Genomic DNA, 22,293 nt, shown 5'->3' with positions numbered 1-22,293 from the left:
AAATGCCCGGTACTGCCAAAAGCTGCCAAAACAAACTATGGTACTTAACATTGGTAAGGGTGAAGTAACAACGTCAGTCATGTTGAAATAACAAGAAATTCTTCGAAAAAACACTGTGCCCAAAAAAAACAATGCTTGCTTCAAGTCCAATTAAAGAAGGATATCCTAGAGGGCGCGCGTGGTAGGTGTCGTTGGGGAGTTCAACCATGTATCTAGGGCCTGTCACGGCCCTCCCATTGATGAAGGGATTATCTAAATGGAAGACAACCTGTGAATAGTGGTTTACACACGCCTTTGTTTAATACACGACACCTACAAGGTGTTCGCGCGAGGGTTGTAACCTCTGCATTCCATGCTTTTATCTTTCTCTAGTATATTTGGAAGATTTATATTAGGAAAGGGTGTAAGGAAGGACCTTTCTCACCGGACGTCACAGGCCGCCCCAGAAAATAAATTTTTGAATATACTTACCCGGTGAATATATAATAGCTGACGTCTCGGACGGCTCGACAGAAACACAAAAAAAAACTCGCGAGCGATCGCCATGAAGGTTGCGGGTGTGCCCACCAGCGCCAACTATCGGCCAGATACTGCATATACATGTAAACAGCTCCAGTTCTTCTCATTCCGCTGGGTCTCTATCGGGGAGGAAGGGGGGGCCTTTAATTTATATATTCACCGGGTAAGTATATTCAAAAATTTATTTTATAATCAAAATATCATTTTTAAATATTAAACTTAGCCAGTGAATATATAATAGCTGATTCACACCCATGGTGGTGGGTAGAGACCAGTATTAATACAGTTTACGGCGTATATGCTTAGAGTTTTTGACAGTTATATCATAACAAAACCCAAATAAATATAGGTACCTGGTAAGGAAGCTGACTCTGACGATTACTCTGCCTTGTTAGTCCGCTTTCCTCACGAAGCCCAGCCATCCTCTCAGGATGCTGAAAGACTCCCAGGAGCTGAAGTATCCAGGGCGACAACCCATACAACAGGACCTCATCAAAATCCTTAATCTGGGCGCTCTCAAGAAATGACATTTGACCACCCGCCAAATCAACCAGGATGCGAAAGGCTTCTTAGCCTTCCGTACAACCCAAACAAGATTAAAAACATTTCAAGAGACAGATTAAAAAGATATTGGAATTAAGGGAATGTAGTGGTAGAACCCTCACCCACTACTGCACTCGCTGCAACGAATGGACCCAGTGTGTAGCAGTCCTCATAAAGAGTCTGGACATCTTTTAAGTAAAATGACGCAAATACCGACTTGCTTCTCCAAAAGGTCGCGTCCATAATACTTCGCAGAGATCTGTTTTGCTTAAAGGCCACGGAAGTTGCTATAGCTCTTACTTCGTGCGTCTTAACCTTAAGCAAGCAACGGTCTTTTTCACCAAAGTGAGAATGAGTCTCTCGGATTAAAAATCTAAAAAAATATGACAAAGCATTCTTTGACATAGGCAATGAAGGCTTCTTAACTGAGCACCACAAGGCCTCAGATCCACCTCGTAAGGATTTAGTCCGGGCTAAATAAAACTTCAGAGCTCTAACTGGACACAGCACTCTTTCAAGCTCGTTGCCTACGATCTCTGACAGGCAAGGTATATCAAATGACTTAGGCCAAGGACGAGAAGGCAGTTCATTTTTGGCCAAGAAACCAAGCTGAAGTGAACATGTGGCTTTATCTGTGGAAAAGCCGATGTTCCTACTGAAGGCATGGATCTCACTGACCCTTTTAGCCGAAGCCAAGCACACTAAGAAAAGCGTCTTGAGGGTGAGATCCTTCAGGGAGGCTGAATGTAATGGCTCAAACCTGTCGGACATTAGGAACCTTAGGACCACGTCTAAGTTCCATCCAGGAGTTGCCATACGACGCTCCTTAGAGGTCTCGAAAGACTTAAGGAGATCTTGGAGATCTTTATTATTGGAAAGATCTAAGCCTCTATGTCTGAATACAGACGCCAACATGCTCCTGTAGCCCTAATAGTTGGTGCTGAGAGGGAGAGAACATTTCTCAGATGTAAAAGAAAATCTGCGATTTGGGCTACAGAGGTACTGGAAGATTAAATAGATGCTGACTTGCACCAGTCTCTAAAGACTTCCCACTTCGACTGGTATACTTTGATGGTAGAAGCTCTCCTAGCTCTCGCAATCGCTCTGGCTGCCTCCTTCGAAAAGCCTCGAGCTCTTGAGAGTCTTTCGATAGTCTGAAGGTAGTCAGACAAAGCGCGGGGAGGCTTTGATGAAGATCCCTTACGTGGGGCTGCCGTAAGAGATCTATCCTTGGAGGAAGACTCCTTGGAACGTCTACCAGCCATTGAAGTACCTCTGTGAACCACTCTCACGGGCCAGAGGGGAGCAACCAACGTCAACCTTGTCCCTTCGTGAGAGGCGAACTTCTGCAGTACCTTGTTGACGATCTTGAACGGTGGGAATGCGTACAAGTCCAGATGAGACCAGTCCAGTAGAAACGCGTCTATGTGGGTCGCCTCTGGATCTGGGACCGGCGAGCAATAGGTCGGGAGCCTTTTGGTCAACGAGGTGGCAAAGAGGTCTATGGAGGGTTGACCCCAAGTCGCCCAAAGACTCTTGCACACGTCCTTGTGGAGGGTCCATTCCGTGGGGATCACCTGACCTCTCCGACTGAGACAGTCTGCCAAGACGTTCAAGTCCCCCTGGATGAACCTTGTCAACAGGGAGATGCCTCGATTTTTTGACCAGATAAGGAGGTCCCTTGCGATCACGAACAGAGTGTGGGAGTGAGTGCCTCCTTGCTTGGAGATGTACGCCAAAGCTGTGGTGTTGTCTGAATTGACCTCTACCACTTTGTTTCGAAGAATGCTCTCGAAACTCATCAAGGCCAAGTGGACCGCTAATAGCTCCTTGCCGTTGATGTGAAAGCTCTTCTGAACCGACGTCCAAAGACCCGAACATTCCCGACCGTCCAGAGTCACACCCCAACCCAAATCCGACGCGTCTGAGAACAACACGTGGTTTGGGTTCTTGACTGCCAGGGACAGACCCTCTCTCAGACTTATGTTGCTGTCCCACCAGTTCAGGCATGCTTTTACTGGCTCGGAGACCGGATTGATACAGCTTCTAAAGTCTTGCTCTTGTTCCAGTGAGAGTCTAGATGGAACTGGAGGGGGCTAAGGTGAAGTCTCCCTAGCGAGACAAACTGCTTCAGGGATGACAGAGTTCCTACAAGGCTCATCCAACTTCTTACTGAACAACGGTCTTTCTTCAGCATGAGTCGGACTTTGAGCAGGGCTTGCTCTATTCGGGTGGCAGACGGAAAAGCCCGAAAAACTAGACTGCGAATCTCCATCCCCAAATAGAGAATCGTCTGGGATGGAATCAGTTGAGACTTTTCTAAGTTTACCAACAGTCCCAACTCCTTTGCCAGACCCAACGTCCAGTGTAGGTCCTGCAGACAGCGATGACTGGACGATGCTCTGAGAAGCCAGTCGTCCAAGTACAGGGAGGCTCGAATTCCCGATAAATGAAGGAATTTTGCCACATTCCTCATGAGCCTCGTAAACACGAGAGGAGCAGGGCTGAGGCCGAAGCACAGTGCTTGAAACTGGTACACCACATTCCTGTAAACAAACCTCAGATACGGTTGGGAATCCGGGTGTATAGGAATGTGGAAGTACGCATCCTGCAGGTCGAGAGAGACCATCCAGTCTCCCTCTCTGACCGCTGCTAGGACGGACTTCGTGGTCTCCATCGTAAATTTTGTTTTCGTAACAAAAACGTTGAGCGCACTGACGTCCAGCACTGGCCTCCAACCTCCCGTATGCTTTGGGACTAGGAAGAGACGGTTGTAAAATCCCGGTGATTGAAGGTCCGAGACTTTCACCACCACTCCCTTCTCTAGCAACAGAGACACCTGGTGATGTAGAGCTTGTCTCTTTGACTCCTCTCGATACCTGGGAGAGAGGTCTAGAGGAACTGTTACTAGAGGAGGTCTGCGTACAAAAGGTATTTTGTACCCCTCCTTGAGCAACAAAACAGACTCTTGGTCTGCACCCCTCTTCTCCCAGGCCTGCCAGAAGTTGTTCAGTCTGGCCCCTACCGCTGTCTGAGGACGTGGGCAGTCAGACTCTGCCACGGGAGGACTTGGATCCTCTCCTCTTGCCTCTCTTTCCGTCGGCACAAGCACCTCCCCTGCTGGGAGCTCTGCCACGAAAGGGCGGGATAAACCTAGACGCAGGAGTCTTGATTCTGGGTCTCACAACAAAGGATGAAGAAGGAGCTCCCTTGCGAGCAGAAGAAGCCATCAGGTCATGAGTGTCCTTCTGTATAAGCGAAGCAGCGATGTCCTTGATCAGCTGTTGAGGAAACAAGGCAGCCGATAAGGGAGCAAAGAGAAGTTCCGATCTTTGACAGGGAGTAACTCCTGCTGAAAGGAAAGAGCAAAGGGTTTCCCTCTTCTTCAGGACTCCAGACGTAAAGGTGGAGGCGAGCTCATTGGAGCCATCGCGGATGGCTTTGTCCATACAAGACATAATAAGCAAGGACACATCCTGGTCAGCAGACGAGATCTTCCTGCTTAATGCTCCTAGAGACCAATCTAAGAAGTTAAAAACTTCGAAGGCCCTGTAAACCCCTTTAAGGAGATGGTCAAGGTCCGAGGAGGACCAACAAATTTTAGAGCGTCTCATGGCCAGGCGACGGGGAGAGTCTACGAGGCTTGAGAAGTCACCATGGGCAGAGGCAGGGACTCCCAAGCCGAGAACTTCTCCCGTGTCATACCAGACGCTCGCTCTAGAAGCTAATTTAAAAGGTGGGAAGGCAAAGGCCGTCTTCCCCAAACTCCTCCTGGTAACCAACCAGTCGCCTAGTAGACGTAAAGCCCTCTTAGAAGAGCGAGAAAGCACTAGCTTAGTAAAGGAAGGCTTGGCAGCAGCTAAGCCTAGCGCAAACTCAGACGGAGGCGAACGAGGAGCAGCAGTAACAAAATGATCTGGGAAAAGATCCTTAAAAACCATCATGATTTTCTTAAAATCCATGGAAGGTTGCGCAGCCTTAGGCTCTTCCACGTCTGATAAAACGTCCAAAGGATTATCAGTAGGCAGGGGATCAGCAACATCCTCATCTGAAGGAACCTCGTCCGACAATTGATGAGTCTCAAGCAAGGAAGAGACCTGCCGTGGTGGCAATGCTTGACAAGCAAAGTCCACACGCAAAGGAGCATCAGTAGCAGTCAAGGACGCTACGTCATGTAACTGCTTAAAGGACTGACCAGCAACAGCAACAGGAGCGGGGAGGACGCTCGACCTCAAGTCGAGACTGCCTTGACTGCCTAGATTGAGCAGTCAAAACAACCCTTGACAGCAGTGCTTGACGCTCAATGTCAAAACAAGGCAACTGAGCTGGTTGGCGAACGTCCTGAACGTCAACACGAGCATGCGGTGGCGGCTGAACGTCAACAAGCGGCTGAAAGTCAACACGGGACTGCATCGAGTGAGGCTCCAAGTCACGTGATTGATTGATTGATTGAAAGTTTTCTGGCATCCTGACATCTAAGGTCATTGACGCCGATACCATTTACTGTATATTAAAATTAAAAGAGAATTCGATTAAAACCATAAAAATTAAGAAGTCATCAAAATAGTTATAGAGTTTTCAGAAGACCTGCTTCTGAAATAAATCTAAAAATTCCGCTCGCATAGTAAGACACATCATGTCCAAGAATCTTGGCAAGGATAAACCTGCCATCCTCACCTCGAGCCTCAAACAGATATCTATTTCTTAAGTTAGTAAAATTAGGGCATTCGGTCAACAAATGCCTCACTGTTAAAGGTACTAAGCAGTCCTCGCAGTACGGTTGGTGTTGGCCCTTCAGCAGAAACTCGTGTGTCAACCGTGTGTGACCAATACGGAGACGACAAAGAGTCGTCTCCCATTTTCGGGGAATCATGTTATACCTCCAAGGTGATATGATATTTGTTACTTCCCTCATTTTATTGCCGTCTTGACTGTCCCAGTGCTGTTGCCATTTATCACAAACCAATTTCTTGATGTAAGGTAGGAGATCGTTACATGGAATGGGATACCTCCTTGGTAGCAACTCGGATGCCGCATTCTTCGCCAGTAAATCTGCCTTCTCATTCCCAGACACACCTACATGTGCTGGAACCCAACAAAATCGAACAGTTATACCTTTCCGTCCAATAATAAAAAGCCATTCTAAAATCTTTAAAACTAGAGGGTTACTAGAATTAAAAACTTCTAAAGCTTGAAGAACACTCCTTGCATCACTAAAAATTGTAAAATTACCCTCCTTTTCCAAAGCTATTTTCTCAATAGCGGTTAATATGCCATACAGTTCGGCAGTAAATATGGAAGCTGTTAGAGGAAGTGCACCTCTACAATTAAAATCATTACTATGTACTCCAAATCCAACGCCAGCATCAGATTTGGAGCCATCAGTATATATAAAAGTCGATCCCCTATGTTCTTCGACATGTTCCATAAAAAGAGACCTGGATTCTAAGTCAGTCATATTCTTCTTAACTCCAATAAAGTATTTACAAAAAGATATGTCAGGTAATTTCCATGGAGGCGTTGATGATAACTTGAATGGAAGTACCTTATTTCTAATTATATCCAGACTATTTAAAAATCGTTTCACCCGAAAGCCATAAGGTTGAGGAAATTTTGGGTGCAACTCAAAGTATGATGCGTGTCTTACAAGGCTTGCAGTCTGAAAGGCTAGAGAGCTAGGGAGTCTTTGCATTCTAAACCAATACCGAAGAATGGAAGACATTCGGTAAAGGTCTAGAGGTAACTCTCCAGCATCAACAAGGAGACTTGGGATAGGCGAGGTTTTAAAAGCTCCAGTAGATAATCTAATACCTGCATGATGTATAGAGTCTAATATTTTTAACCGGCTTGGGGTGGCTGAAGAATATACCTCACAACCATAACTAATTTTGGAAAAAATCAAGGCCTTGTATAATTTTAAAATAGTATTGCGGTCTGCCCCCCATGATGTATGGGACAATACTTTTAAGATATTCAGAGCTTCAACACATTTAGCTTTTAGCGCTTTTAGGTGAGAAACCCATGTAAGTTTACAGTCAAATATCAAACCTAAAAATTTGGTTTCCGATACACATGGTATCCGTTGACCTTTAATGTATATATCTGGGTCTGGATGTACTCCCCGGATACGACAAAAATGGACAATGGTAGTTTTACTTGTCGAGAACTTAAATCCATTCATGTCAGCCCACTGGATAATTTTATCAATAGAGAGTTGGATTTTTCTCTCAACCATTGCCATTCTAGTGCCAGCAAATGATATTGAGAGATCATCCACAAATAGTGTTGAGAGAACATCCTGGGGAATGGCTGAGGATATCCCATTAATTGCTAGTGCAAAAAGGGTTACACTCAGCACACTACCCTGAGGAACTCCTTCTTCCTGGCACTTACTCTCTGATAGAGTTTCCCCCACTCTCACTTGAAAAACTCTATGTGAAAGAAATGCCTGAATAAATAGTGGCAGCTCTCCTCTCAATCCCAATTCATGAATGGTTTTAAGAATACCATATCTCCATGTGGTATCATATGCCTTTTCAAGGTCAAAAAATACTGTAACATGGTGCTGTTTGGAAGCAAATGCTTCACAAATAGAAGACTCTAGTCGTATCAACACGATCAGTCGTTGAGTGCATTTTTCGGAATCCACATTGAATCGGTGATAAAATACCTTTCTTTTCAAGGTACCATATCAGCCTTGCATTGACCATCTTCTCCATGATTTTACATAAACAAGATGTCAATGCAATAGGACGATAGTTTGCTGCTAAAAACTTGTCTTTACCGGGTTTTAAAAAGGCTAAAATAATGGCTAGTTCCCAAACACTTGGGTAGCTATGATCATGCCATATTCTATTAATAATACTTAAAATAAATAGCTTTGTATTAAAATGTACATGTTTAATCATTGCATATGGAATTCCATCGGGTCCAGGGGCTGTATCGTTGCAATGAGCAAGTGCGGAATCAAATTCTCTTTCAGTGAAAGGAGAATTATACGACTCTTCCCTTCTTGTTGCAAAATTTAAAATTTTCTTTTCTTCAGTGCTCCTATAATGGTGACCAGGGGCTCCTTCACACTTGCTAGATACATTTGAAAAATGATTAGCCAGGGCATTGCTAACTTCATTTGCTTCAGTTACATACTGGCCATTCACCTTCAACACTGGTGGTGGGTTGGGGGTGAATTTGCCAGCTATCTTTTTTACTTTCCTCCACACAGAAGATGGTGGTGTTCTACTGTTAATGGAGGAAACAAAAGACATCCATGACTGGCGCCTTGCTTCTTTCATGGCACGACGGAACTGTGCTCTACATTTCTTGTACATAATTAAATTCTCATCAGTTCGGAGTCTACGCAATCGTGTTAGAGATCTTCTTGTGGCTCTGTGGAGTGCAGTTAGTTCTGAAGACCACCACGGGACTGGTCGTCGTTTGAATAATCCTGTTGTTTTGGGAATTGAATTGACTCCTGCTGTATGAAGAGTTCCATTCAGCAGGTCTATGGCATCATCAATACTTTCAAACTGTTCTGCTCTCCCTTCAATTTCACTTAGCTCAGAAAATTTAACCCAGTCTGCCTTGTCTAGATTCCAACGTGGCGATCTTTGCAAAGGTGGACCCTTGTTGGTGTTTATAATGATTGGTGCATGATCACTAGTATGCCAATCATCTAATGTCCTCCAATCAAAATCAAGAAGGCAGTTAGAGCTTGCAATTGAAAGGTCAATGCATGACAAAGTACCTGTCTGAACATGGAAGTGCGTGGGCTCTCCTGTATTAAGGAGCCCCACATCCTCATTCTCCACAATTGATGAGATAATATTGCCCCTTGTGTTGGCCAAAACATCACCCCATAAAGGATGTCTACCATTCATATCTCCCAGTAAGAGAAAAGGTTGAGGGAGTTGTTGAATAACTTCTACTAAATCATCATATAAAATATCATCATTTGGAGGTAAGTACAGAGAGCATATTGTATATTTTCTCCCTATATCAATTTGTACAACAACTGCCTGCAGGGTTGTACGTATAGACATGGGTATTTGGGGAACATCTCGACGAATGTACACGAGACTTCCGCCATGGCTCCCTGCTTGTTGATTATATGGTGTTCTATAGCTAACATACTCTCGAGGACTAGGAGTGTTAGAATCAAGCATACTTTCCTGTAGACATACTATTATGGGGGAATGCTCATGAATTAGGAGCTTAAGTTCTTCATATTTCGCCCTCAAACCCTGACAGTTCCATTGCAAAATGGAGGAGAAAACTATGGATTATTTCTGGAAGACGTCTTGGGTGAGGTCTTCCCATTAGCAGTTTTTAATCTAACATTATTACTTGTAGGTTTCTTCAGAGATGGTCTTGTTATGTTGGGTTTTACGTTGGAGTTTTTCTTTGTATCTTTTTTATATATTTGTTGAGGGGGATGGTGGACCTCAACTTGAATTTCTGATTTATTCAAATTGTCTTCTGGTTGATCGCCAACATCAACAGACAAAACATCATATTTATTTGATGTCATAATTCTAGTATTTCTTATGGAAGGGGGTGAGAGAGATGGAGGTCTCTCTCTTTTACGATTAATAGGTTGCAAGTTACCAGGTTTTTGTACCTTCCCCACTACAGGTACACCTGATAACTTGGTGTCAGGTGGAATCTCCATTAAATCAGGCAAGGATATGGCCTGGGAGAGGTTAGTACTATCCTTTGTAATGGGGGACAAAGGTTTGATAGTGGTGGGCAATGTCTTTTTGTTGATACTCAATGATAAATCTTTAGGAGGAGATGTTCTTGTCTTATGCAGCACTTTATCAATAGATTGTGAATTCCTTTTTCGAGAACTACCTACAGTAGTAGGTGGGTGAGATGATTCCCGAGGAACTTTTTCTCCTGTTTTTAATGTTTTTGCATAAGTATTAGATTTATTTAATAATCTCTTGGCATGCCCCACGCTTACATGTTCAATAATTGATTTATTGAGGGCAGCCTCTTCTAACTTATAAAACTGGCAGCTCCTATCATTAGATTTATGATTAGAGTTGCAGTTTAAGCACCTTGCCTCAAGTGTACAATCCCCATGATAAATTTTGGAGCAAGTATTACAAATTTTTTCATTATTGCAAACTTTGGAAGGATGTCCAAATTTAAAGCAATTATAACATTGCTGTGGCTTCTGCTTAAAAGGTTGAACTCTGATCCTTTCGTTTTCTATGTCTATGTGGAAAGGTACATCAGCATCCTGGAAAGTAAGAACAATCATTGATGTTCCAGGTACTTTATGTACTTTCCACACTGATAGGGGACACATGGCCAATATCTCCTCTTCAGTAAATTCATACAGATCCCTATTAAAAACCACTCCCCTTCCATAGCTAAAGTTTAGATGGGGTTTGATGTCCAATTTTATATCATCATTTACTGTCTTCAAATTAGACAGTATAACAGACTGTGTGTATGACTTGGCCTTTATCAAGAAACTTTTCTTCCCAAATCGAGATATATCTCCAGGTGCGATCGTACCTACCTTCCTCTGAAGAAATTTGCATATCTTGAAATAATTTTCCGTACCTCCTACAGATTGAGCAAGAAGCCACATTGGTGGTTTTGGCTTTCTTTGGGATGGTATATCTGCCTCTATATCTTTATCAGCCCAGTCTGCTGGTCTGTAGACATCCAGATCTTTAGGTGCCCCATCACACAGAGCACCCTTAACACTCATATTACCTACTTTAATATCAACAATGTTACAGCTTGCATTAAATGCTTCCTCGTGACAATTAAATGATAACCAAGATTCCCAATTATCATCTTGAAGTTTCATTCTAATTTCATTTATTGATCCGTAACACTCAAATATTTTATGTAGCACATCATAATTAGCTTCTAAAGGGATTTGGGCAACGTGCAGGACTTTCAGTTTTCCTGTGTTGCCCAAATTACCCTTTTTCCGAGTGTTTAAAGAATAGTCCTTTTTAGTTCCTACGTCGTCAACGGAGTTTTCTTTAAATGAATTGCCAGAGGTCGTCAACAGTGCCGGGGGCGAGTCAGCATATCCAGGGGAGGTGGGGTCATTTTCACAAGATTCCATCATAAAAAAAGAAGAGAGAAGAGTGATTTTTTGAAGTTTGATTTACCTGCTTGAGAACATTAAGGCATCACATGTTGGGAAGGAGATTTACACTCTCCACTACCGGCACAGTGAGAGTATACTTCCTAGATGGTCCACTCCATACCCTACCCGAAGGATAGCATCAAAACAGATATAGAGGCACAGGTGTAAGCTGAACCCGCCTGTTAGGACTGAGACCAAGAAACTATGGAATCATCCTCCCCATATCTGTAATGACGGGCTTCCGGCCAAAAGCCGAGAGACCTACCCCAAGCGTTGGATCCCCCTGGATTCCGAAGACCCAACACTTGAGAATAGTTCCGCCAAAAAGGTCCAAACCATCTTCGGGATGGCTGAGATCATCCAATACTCTCACATATAGCTTTGAGCACAAACACCTCCCAACCGTGACACCCTTCCCATTCATCAAAGCAGGCAGCAATACCGGATGTAGAAACATCCGCCCAAGTGGCAATAATAGATGTAGAAACATCCATGCCATAAAAAGAGAAAAAAAATAATAAACACACATATATATGTAAATATATACACATACATATGGGAAATTTTACTCATAGGGTTGGGACAGCAACATGAAGGAAAGTTTATAATATTAGGAGAAGGTTGAAGCCATATAAAGAGTTAGAAAAAGATGAAAGAGAGAAATTTAGATTCGAACTTGGGGAGCAATTTCCCCAAGTTCGAGAGCCCTCTTGCCCGTCACCAAGTTTCAGCACGGGAATGAAATGCCGTGCTGAAGCTCAATGACTTCATCAAGGCATTCTCTCATTAAGAGGGCCAAGTCACGTGACTGACGTGACTTTGTAACGTCAACAGGACGAGTAAAGGCTCGTTTGGGCGGCTGAAGGCCAGGATCTCGATCAGCGTAACGGCGAGGATCATCGTGAACCTGCTCAACGGTATACTCCTCCATAAAATGTGGAGGATTTATTTTTTGTTTTATTTTATTTTTGTTTTTGCCAAATCCTGTGTGAGAGAGAGAGAGAGAGAGAGAGAGAGAGAGAGAGAGAGAGAGAGAGAGAGAGAGAGAGAGAGAGAGATATTGTGTTAGCGCGCGAAAGTAGTTAGGTTAACGATAGTTTGTGGTGAGAAAGACTGTTGGTTTAAATGAGATTGTTTGTTTACATTTTTTAGTTAGGTTACGACAGTGGTGAATGTTTCGGAGCGAATGCTTTTTTTATTTGACTGCAGCTTGAGACAGTTCGTTTGTGAATGCTGGATTATATTTTATATCATTTTTCGACCAGCGAGAAAGTGTTTATATATTTCAAAAGTAAGTACAGTTTTGTTTATCTTTGCTTGTAGTGATTGTGAATGATAGGAACAATTTATTATTTATCTTTGATTATAGTGCGATAGTTCAGTTAGTTAGGAGTGTTTGTAAGTGTTTTTCTTTCTTATTTTGGCAGGCCGTGATTCCTCCTTTGGAGTTATTTTTTGAATGCCGATCTTTAGTTGACGACCTGGCCTGTAAGAGATTGTATTTAAGACTGCTCTTTGGATAGATTATTGTTGATGACCCGGACCAAATGAACTTCGATTGCTGCTATTGATGATGATAATGATGATAAGGATGATGACGATGATGATTACGACCTCGATTAGGGAGGCAGTTATGGCACATTGGCCCTTGCTGTAGTTTTACCCACAGAGTTGTGGTAGTTGCCATAAAGACAGTTGGCAGTGTGTGGACGACTGTATTGGTGTCCCTAAAATATAGACAGTATATAAACATATTTGGTTGTGGTGCATCTTAGTTTTAAGTTTTGATATTTTTTCTCCGGGTTTATGTGAATGTGGTATTTGTTATTTATTTCGTATGTTAAGTTTTTTTGTGTTGTCTGTATATCTTTAGTTTCAAGTATAATAATAATTTTGATTGCGTTTACTCTTAAGAAATATAGTTGTAAGGTTATGTTTTGTTTATTTTGTCCTTATGTCTAAGAGTCTGGTTTTAGATTACGTAAGGGGAAAGTTTGTTTTGTGGAGACCATTGTCAGTAAGTGTGATTCAGGGTGTGGGGCTTGTTTTTTTAAACATCCCGCCACAAAGGGAGGCAAGCTTATTCTGCATATCCTGCAGGACAACCCATTTAGGATCAACGGGAGTCGGTACGGGCCGAGACGATGGTAACGTCTGTGACGGCAAAACATTGCCTTTACTGAGACTCTCGGAGCCCGTGTTACGCTTTCATTTAGGCGGCGAGCAGTCTTCCGATGACTGCACAGGGTCAGAGCTGTCCCAATGGCTACAGCCAGGACGCTGGACTTGTCCTGAAGGGACTGACTTCCACTTTAAGGGTCTAGAAACTTTGCTCCAAGGTTTCTTTCGCGAGAAGCCTTCGGATGACGAGGAGAAAACCGCCTCGCTCGTCTTATGGTAGGGGCGGTCTTGACGAGACACGCCCGAAACCATAGAGGGAACGTCTGTTCGTTGGTTAGAGCCTCTCGTCCCCATAAGTCCTACGACATTACTTCTCCCTGGTGCATGGGAGCTTGCAAGAGGTCTCGGACTAGGAGAACGACAAGCACGAACAGACGAACCCTCGGTCGCAACACTAAAAACACTTTGTGCACTAATCACCTTATCCCCACGATTTTCTAATGTGGCACTCTGACACTTTAACACTTTCACATCCGCCATGAGTTGATTACGGTCCGTTGCCAAAGACTCAACTCTCTCGCCCAACGCTTGAATGGCAAGCAACATATCCCGCATGGATGGTTCATGAGTGCTAGTAGAAGGTTCAGGCACAACTACTACAGGGGAAGGATTAGGTTCAGGGGCATGGGAGGAGGAAAAATCTAATGATCTAGAGAAACTTCTCCTCACCCTATCTCTCTCAAGCTTACGAGAATACTTATCAAACTCTAGCCAGTCGAATTCCGAAAGTACCACGCACTCATCACACCGATCTCCTAATTGGCAGGTTTTACCCCAGCAATTAGAACACACGGTATGTGGGTCGAGAGAGGCCTTTGAAAGACGTTTGTTACAATCCCTAGCATTACATTTACGAAATTTAGGAATCGGAGAAGGGTCAGCCATTTTGAAAAGTCTAAGAAAATCCAAAAACAATCCAAAGTCATCAACAATAAAATCTATCCCAAAAAGGGTTCAAGAGTTTTAATTGAAGATAAAAACACCAGCACTGTGAAAGCTCAAAACCAAAAAGAAGTACTTCACCAAGAATGACGAAAAAACTCCAGGTTAACAGCGAGTAATGGAATCAACTTGTCGACAAGACCGACAGAGAAGAACTGGAGTTGTTTACATGTATGTGCGGTATCTGGCCGATAGTTGGCGCTAGTGGGCACACCCGCAACCTTCATGGCGATCGCTCGCGAGTTTTTTTTGTGTTTCTGTCGAGCCGTCCGAGACGTCAGCTATTATATATTCACCGGCTAAGTTTAATATTTAAAAATACAAATTACATTATCTCCGAATTTGTCATTTGTTCCGTAACCGAAATACAAACCACGGTATTTACATAGGGTGACTTACCCTTAGGTAGGGTGGAAAAATGATACTGTATTTTAATTATAAAATAAATTTTTGAATATACTTACCCGGTGAATATATAATAGCTGCTGCTCCAGCGGCTCGACAGAAAACACACACAAAAACTCGCGAGCGATCGCTATGAAGGTTGCGGGTGTGCCCACCAGCGCCAACTATCGGCCAGATACCACACATGCATGTAAACAAGCCTTCAATTCTTCTCGTCCCGCTGCGTCTCTATTGGGGAGGAAGGGAGGGCTTTTAATATGTTATTTTTATAATAAAATAAATTTTTGAATATACTTACCCGGTGATTATATAAGCTGCAGCTCTGCTGCCCGACAGAAAAACTCTACGCTCAAAATCCGCCAGCGATCGCTATGCAGGTAGGGGGTGTACTTCAACAGCGCCATCTGTCGTGCAGGTACTCAGTACTCAATGTAAACACAGAACTCAATTTTCTCCTCGGTCCACTGGGTCTCTATTGGGGAGGAAGGGAGGGTCCTTTAATATATAATCACCGGGTAAGTATATTCAAAAATTTATTTTATTATAAAAATAAAATTTTTCAATATTAAACTTAGCCGGTGATTATATAAGCTGATTCACACCCAGGGGGGTGGGTAGAGACCAGCATTAATTGTTTACATTATTATGAGCTAAGGATTTTGTATTTCATTTTAGCAGTTATTCAAAATAACAAACATAAAATAAATAAGTACCTGGTAAGGAAGTCGACTTGAACAATTACTCTGCCTTTTTTAAGTACGTCTTCCTTACTGAGCCTCGCGATCCTCTTAGGATGCTGAGCGACTCCTAGGAGCTGAAGTATCAAGGGTTGCAACCCATACTACAGGACCTCATCAAAACCTCTAATCTAGGCGCTTCTCAAGAAAAGAATTTGACCACCCGCCAAATCAACCAGGATGCGAAAGGCTTCTTAGCCTTCCGGACAACCCAAAAACAACAATAAAAACATTTCAAGAGAAAGATTAAAAAAGGTTATGGAATTAGGGGAATGTAGTGGTTGAGCCCTCACCCACTACTGCACTCGCTGCTACGAATGGTCCCAGGGTGTAGCAGTTCTCGTAAAGAGACTGGACATCTTTAAGATAAAAAGACGCGAACACTGACTTGCTTCTCCAATAGGTTGCGTCCATTATACTCTGCAGAGATCTATTTTGTTTAAAGGCCACTGAAGTTGCGACAGCTCTAACTTCATGTGTCCTTACCTTCAGCAAAGCATGGTCTTATTCAGATGGGAATGAGCTTCTCGTATCAACAGTCTGATATAATAGGAAACTGCATTCTTTGACATAGGCAAAGAAGGTTTCTTAATAGAACACCATAAAGCTTCTGACTGTCCTCGTAAAGGTTTAGTTCGTCTTAAATAGAACTTAAGAGCTCTAACAGGGCATAAGACTCTTTCTAGTTCATTTCCAACCATATTTGAAAGGCTTGGAATATCGAACGATTTCGGCCAAGGACGAGAAGGTAGCTCGTTTTTGGCTAGAAAACCAAGCTGTAAAGAACATGTAGCCGTTTCAGATGAAAATCCGATGTTCCTGCTGAAGGCGTGAATCTCACTGACTCTTTTAGCTGTGGCTAAGCAAACCAGGAAAAGTGTCTTTAAAGTGAGATCTTTAAAGGAGGCTGATTGTAGTGGCTCGAACCTTTCTGACATAAGGAATCTTAGTACCACGTCTAAATTCCAACCAGGTGTAGCCAAACGACGCTCCTTCGTGGTCTCAAAAGACTTAAGGAGGTCCTGTAGATCTTTGTTGTTGGAAAGATCTAAGCCTCTGTGACGGAAGACTGCTGCCAACATGCTTCTGTAACCTTTGATAGTGGGAGCTGAAAGAAGATCTTTCTTTCCTCAGGTATAATAGGAAGTCAGCTATTTGGGTTACAGAGGTACTGGTCGAGGATACTGATACCGACTTGTACCAGTTTCGGAAGACTTCCCACTTCGACTGGTAGACTCTAAGGGTGGATGTCCTCCTTGCTCTAGCAATCGCCCTGGCTGCCTCCTTCGAAAAGCCTCTAGCTCTAGAGAGTCTTTCGATAGTCTGAAGGCAGTCAGACGAAGAGCATGGAGGCCTGGGTGTACCTTCTTTACGTGTGGCTGACGTAGAAGGTCCACTCTTAGCGGAAGAGTTCTGGGAACGTCCACCAGCCATTGAAGTACCTCGGTGAACCATTCTCTCGCGGGCCAGAGGGGAGCAACTAACGTCAAATTTGTCCCTTCGTGAGAGGCGAACTTCTGCAGTACCTTGTTGACAATCTTGAACGGGGGGAATGCATAAAGGTCTAGATGGGACCAATCCAGTAGAAAGGCATCTATATGAACTGCTGCTGGGTCCGGGATTGGTGAGCAATATATTGGGAGCCTCTTGGTCATCGAGGTTGCGAAGAGATCTATGGTAGGTTGGCCCCATGTGGCCCATAGTCTCTTGCACACATCCTTGTGTAGGGTCCATTCTGTTGGAATGATTTGACCCCTCCGACTGAGGCAATCCGCCATGACATTCATGTTGCCTTGGATGAACCTCATTACTAGAGAAAGGTTTAGATCTCTTGACCAGGTGAGGAGGTCCCTTGCGATCTCGTACAACGTCATAGAATGGGTCCCTCCTTGCTTGGAGATGTACGCCAAGGCCGTGGTGTTGTCCGAGTTCACCTCCACCACTTTGCTTTGAAGGAGGGACTTGAAGCTTTTCAAGGCCAGATGAACTGCCAGTAGCTCCTTGCAGTTGATATGTAACGTTCTTTGATTCGAGTTCCAAGTTCCCGAGCATTCCCGACCGTCTAATGTCGCACCTCAGCCCATGTCCGATGCGTCCGAGAATAGAACGTGGTTGGGGGTCTGAACAGCCAGGGGTAGACCCTCTCTGAGGTTGATACTGTCCTTCCACCAAGTCAGTGATGACTTCATCTTCTCGGAAATGGGGATCGAGACCGCTTCTAGCGTCTTGTCCTTTTTCCAGTAAACAGCTAGGTGAAATTGAAGGGGACGGAGGTGTAGTCTCCCTAACGAAACGAACTGTTCCAGGGATGAAAGCGTCCCTATCAGACTCATCCACTGTCTGACTGAACATCGTTCCTTCTTTAGCATGTTCTGGATGCATACCTGGGCTTGACTTGTTCTGGGGACCGACGGAAAAGCCCGAAAAGCTTGACTGTGAATCTCCATCCCTCAATACACTATAGTTTGGGATGGGACCAGTTGAGACTTTTCCATATTGACCAGGAGACCCAATTCCTTGATCAGATCTAGAGTCCACTTTAGATTCTCCAGACAGCGACGACTGGAAGAAGCTCTTAGAAGCCAGTCGTCCAAATAGAGGGAGGCTCTGATATCCGCTAAATGCAGGAATTTGGCAATATTCCTCATCAGCCTCGTAAACACAAGAGGAGCTGTGCTTAGGCCAAAGCACAGGGCTTGAAATTGGTAGACAACCTTTTCGTAAACGAATCTCAGAAAAGGTTGGGATTCTGGGTGGATGGGGACGTGAAAGTATGCGTCCCTTAGGTCTAAAGAGACCATCCAGTCTTCCTTCCTGACCGCGGCTAGAACGGACTTTGTGGTCTCCATGGCGAACGTCTGCTTTGTGACAAAGACATTCAGCGCACTGACGTCTAGCACCGGCCTCCACCCTCCTGTCTTCTTTACCACTAAGAAGAGACGGTTGTAGAAGCCCGGGGATTGATGGTCCCGGACTTTGACTACCGTTCCCTTTTCTAGTAAGAGAGACACCTCCTGCTTCAAAGCTAGTCTCTTGTCTTCCTCTCTGTACCTGGGAGAGAGATCGATGGGAGACGTTGCTAGAGGGGGTTTGCGTACAAACGGGATCTTGTACCCTTCTCTGAGCAACTTCACAGATTGTGCATCTGCGCCCCTTTTCTCCCAGGTCTGCCAGAAGTTCTTGAGTCTGGCTCCCACTGCTGTCTGAAGAAGGTGGCAGTCAGACTCTGCCTTTAAAGGACTTGGTACCTTTCTTCTTCCCACGTCTCCCTTCGGCACGAGCACCTCCTCTGCTGGAGGCTCTGCCACGAAAGGGCGGAATGAATCTGGACGCTGGAGTGTCCATCCTGGGTCTAGACAAGGTAGGCAAAGGGGTGGCTTTGCGGGCAGAGGACGCAACCAGGTCATGGGTGTCTTTCTGAATCAAGGAGGCAGCAATCTCCTTTATCAAGTCCTCTGGGAAAAGGCACTTTGAGAGAGGAGCAAAAAGAAGTTCCGATCTCTGACAAAACAACTTAGGCTGTTGTTGTACCTCGCGAACGTCAACGGAAGGTTCCGTGCGTCGCTGAACGTCAACATGCGGCTGGCAGGGTACACTGGAACGCATGGGTGGCGGGACTCTCACAGCTGGAGTGCGGGAGAAGGTAGCCTCAGCGTCCACCGGACGCATAACCGTGGGTGGTTGTAGGCTAGAGGTTGGTGCAGCGTCAACCTTCTCCGCACGAAAGTCCTGCATCAATGACGTTAACTGTGACTGCATGGTCTGCAGCAAAGACCACTTAGGGTCTACAGGAGCAGGTGCGGCAACAGACGGTGTTACTGCCTGATGCGGTACCGCTTTGCCTCTCTTAGGAGGTGAGCAGTCGTCGGAAGACTGCAGCGAGTCCGAACTGACCCAGTGGCTACAACTGGGCCGTTGGACTTGCGCGGAAGGGACCGACTTGCGCTTAAGAGGCCACGAGACCTTGGTCCATGGTTTCTTACGAGAAACCTCTTCCGCAGACGAGGAATAAATGGGCTCTCTCGTCTTCGTGTGGGTGGGGCGATCTTGGGTAGATACGCCCGAAACCACGGAGGGAACGTCTGTTCGCTGATTAAAGCCTCTCGAACCCTTTGGTCGTACGACATTGCTTCTCCCCTGGGCTTGGGAGCTTGCAAGAGGTCCCGGACTGGGAGGACGACAGGCACGAACAGACGAACCCTCAAGCGCAACACTATCCACAACACTACCACTCACTTTATCACTACCCACTGCACTCTTGCACTTCAGCTCCTTGACGTCTGCCATGAGCTGGTTACGGTCACTAGCCAAGGACTCGACTCTCTCACCCAGAGCCTGGATGGCACGCATCATATCTGCCATCGAAGGTTGTTGAGTGCTAGAAGGGGGATCAGGAGCAACCACTACAGGGGAAGGAATAGGTTGTGGGGCATGAGGAGAGGAAAATTCAACGGAGCGAGATGAACTTCTCCTGACTCTATCTCTCTCTAGCCTACGTGTATATTTCTGGAATTCGATAAAATTGAATTCCGAAAGCCCAACGCATTCCTCACATCGATCTTCCAATTGACAGGTTTTATCCCGACAATTGGAACAAACGGTGTGAGGATCATTAGAGGCCTTCGGAAGACGCCTTGAACAGTCCCTAGCATTACACTTCCTGAATTTAGGGACTTGAGAAGGGTCAGCCATTTTGAATTAGTCAAAGGGGAATTCAAAAAACTATCCAAAGTCGTCAACAAATAATCCGATATCAACAAAAGAATGCAAGGATGTATTGAAGATAACGTCTGCAAAGCGAAAGCTCAAAACTAGAAATGTGTACTTCACCAAAAATATGTGAAAACCAATCCAGTAAGCAACAGCGAATTTAGTAGGTCTTGCCGGTGGCACGACAGAGAGAAAATTGAGTTCTGTGTTTACATTGAGTACTGAGTACCTGCACGACAGATGGCGCTGTTGAAGTACACCCCCTACCTGCATAGCGATCGCTGGCGGATTTTGAGCGTAGAGTTTTTCTGTCGGGCAGCAGAGCTGCAGCTTATATAATCACCGGCTAAGTTTAATATTGAAAATTATATATTCACCGGGTAAGTATATTCAAAAATTTATTTTATAATTAAAATATCATTTTTAAATATTTAACTTAGCCGGTGAATATATAATAGCTGATTCACACCCAAGGCGGTGGGTAGAGACCAGAGTTAATTAAGTTTACAGCATATATGCTTAGAGTTTTTGACAGTTATCAATATAACAAAACCCAAATATATAGGTACCTGGTAAGGAAGTTGACTTAGACGATTACTCTGCCTTGTAAGTCTGTCTTCCTCACAAAGCCCAGCGATCCTCTTAGGATGCTGAAAGACTCCCAGGAGCTGAAGTATCAAGGGTTGTAACCCATACAAACAGGACCTCATCAAACCCCTAATCTGGGCGCTCTCAAGAAATGACTTTGACCACCCGCCAAATCAACCAGGATGCGAAAGGCTTCTTAGCCTTCTGTACAACCCAAAAAACAATATTAAAAACATTTCAAGAGACAGATTAAAAAGGATATTGGAATTAGGGAAGTGTAGTGGTAGAACCCTCACCCACTACTGCACTCGCTGCAACGAATGGACCCAGTGTGTAGCAGTCCTCGTAAAGAGTCTGGACATCTTTTAAGTAAAATGACGCGAACACTGACTTGCTTCTCCAAAAAGTCGCGTCCATGATACTTTGCAGAGATCTATTTTGCTTGAAGGCCACGGAGGTTGCTATAGCTCTAACTTCGTGCGTCTTAACCTTAAGCAAACATCGGTCTTTCTCATTCAAGTGAGAATGAGCTTCTCGTATTAAAAATCTGATAAAATATGACAAAGCATTCTTTGACATAGGCAATGATGGTTTCTTCACTGAGCACCATAATGCCTCAGATTTACCTCGTAATGACTTAGTACGAGCTAAATAGAACTTAAGAGCTCTAACAGGACATAATACTCTTTCCAGTTCGTTGCCTACGATCTCTGATAAGCAAGGAATATCAAAAGATTTAGGCCAAGGACGAGAAGGCAGTTCATTTTTGGCCAGGAAACCAAGTTGAAGAGAACAAGTGGCTTTTTCTGTAGAAAAGCCGATGTTCTTACTGAAGGCATGAAGTTCACTGACTCTTTTAGCCGAGGCCAAGCACACTAGGAAAAGTGTCTTGAGAGTGAGATCCTTCAGGGAGGCTGAATGTAATGGCTCAAACCTGTCTGACATGAGGAACCTTAGGACCACATCTAAGTTCCATCCAGGAGTTGTCAAACGACGTTCCTTAGAGGTCTCAAAAGACTTAAGGAGATCTTGTAGATCTTAATTGTTGGAAAGATCTAAGCCTCTATGCCGAAAGACCGAAGCCAACATGCTCCTGTAGCCCTTAATCGTGGGAGCTGAAAGGGAGCGATCCTTTCTCAGATGTAAAAGAAAATCTGCGATTTGGGCTACAGAGGTACTGGAAGAGGAAATAGATGCTGACTTGCACCAGTCTCGAAAGACTTCCCACTTCGACTGGTATACTCTAATGGTAGAAGCTCTCCTCGCTCTTGCAATCGCACTGGCTGCCTCCTTCGAAAAGCCTTGGGCTTTTGAGAGTCTTTCGATAGTCTGAAGGCAGTCAGACGAAGAGCGGGGAGGTTTTGGTGTACATTCTTTACGTGGGGTTGACGTAACAGATCTACCCTTAGAGGAAGACTTCTTGGAAAGTCTACCAGCCATTGAAGTACCTCGGTGAACCACTCTCTCGCGGGCCAGAGGGGAGCAACCAACGTCAACCTTGTCCCTTCGTGAGAGGCGAACTTCTGCAGTACCTTGTTGACAATCTTGAAT

The sequence above is a fragment of the Palaemon carinicauda genome, chromosome 26, assembly GCF_036898095.1.
Source record: "Palaemon carinicauda isolate YSFRI2023 chromosome 26, ASM3689809v2, whole genome shotgun sequence".
NCBI classification, from domain to species: domain Eukaryota; kingdom Metazoa; phylum Arthropoda; class Malacostraca; order Decapoda; family Palaemonidae; genus Palaemon; species Palaemon carinicauda.
The sequence above is the reverse complement of the archived record's forward strand: the minus strand, read 5'-3'. Positions refer to the sequence as shown.